The sequence below is a fragment of the Zingiber officinale genome, chromosome 4A (assembly GCF_018446385.1).
Source record: "Zingiber officinale cultivar Zhangliang chromosome 4A, Zo_v1.1, whole genome shotgun sequence".
NCBI lineage: Eukaryota > Viridiplantae > Streptophyta > Magnoliopsida > Zingiberales > Zingiberaceae > Zingiber > Zingiber officinale.
In genome coordinates this window covers 141411373-141412839 of record NC_055992.1, presented here as the reverse complement: position 1 = coordinate 141412839, position 1467 = coordinate 141411373, and positions in this window count along the sequence as shown.

The following is a 1467-nucleotide window of genomic DNA, read 5'->3' as shown; positions in this document are numbered from 1 at the left end:
CCAAGTGGGTCAAGGAGGATTGCACGTTGGCAAAGTAAAGTCCTAACTGCGATTAGGTAAAGGGAATTCCAAGTGGGTCAAGGAGGTTCGTACGTTGGCAAAGGAAAGTCCTAATTTGAGGGTTAGGCAGAGGAAAGTCCAAGTGAATTAAGGAGGACTACACTTGGTGATCAGAAGTCCAATGGGAAGTTAACAAAGTCTAAGTGAGTTAAAAGGTTGACCGAACACTTGGTAAGGAAGTCCCAACAAGTCACGGTTGATCGAAATATTAGGCAAGAGAACTCTAGACTCAGATTAAGTAAGTTAGGGTTGGAGCAATCGATTGACCCAAGTTCAATCAATCAATGAATCGATTAGGAGTGCTATCATGAAGAGGCACGATGAATCGATTGGCTAATCGATTTAGCCGGAAGCCAATCAATTGGGTAATGGATTGAGGCGAATTTCGTGAGAATAGTGGACTTCTAGATCGATTGGGCAATCAATTTAGAGCATCCTCAATCGATTGGGTAATTGATTGAGGCGAGTTTTTCGTAAACTCCTCGCGAAAGTGGTGAATCGATTGAGAGGGCACTCAATCAATTATGAATTTTATCACGAGAGAACAGATGCCTTCTTGATCGATTAGGTGATCGATCAAAAAGAGCTAATCGATTGGGAGAAGCAGAAAGGAGCCATTGCGAGGTTTGGATGGCTGGATTTGCTCGGATTTGACATGACAATCGATTAGGCGTAAGTCTAATCGATCGGAAACCCTAGATCGCGAGGCATAAAGGGTTTCATCGTGTTCAAATAAAAAATCTTCTTCTCCACACTCTTTGCAATTCTTGAAGCTTCTTGGAGACAAATGTTATTGCACTTTCCAAGTATCAAGAGACAATCCACATCAATAAGAGATCAAGAGCAAAGGTCGTTCATTGTTATATTCATTTCTTTATTCTTGTTGTATTTCTTGTTGTATTTCTCATATTTGCTTGTACGAGGCTTCTTCGTCTCTTAGGAGGTTTCACTGCAAGAAAAAAAACTGATAGACAACGCTTTAAAAGCGTTGTCTATGTGTCTGAAAAAGCATTGTTAAAAGCACTATTATTAAAAGTCCGCTCAACAACAACGCTTTATAAGCGTTGTCGTTTGTAGCAAAGACAATGCTTTTGCAACTCCTTAAAAACATTGTCATTTTTTTGTAAAGAAAACGATTTTGCAATGCTTTGAAAGCGTTGTCGTTGGTAGCAAAGACACAACTTTTGCAACGTTTTAAAAGCGTTGTCATTTTTTGCAAAGATAACACTATTGCAGTGCTTTAAAAGCATTGTTATTTTTTGCAAAGACAACATTTTTGCAACACTTTAAAAGCGTTGTCTTTTTAAAATAAAAAAAATAAAAATATCTATTTACAAAATTATTATTTTATATATTTACAAAATTATTATTTTTCTTTTACCATGTCCAAATTCGACTAATGATTTC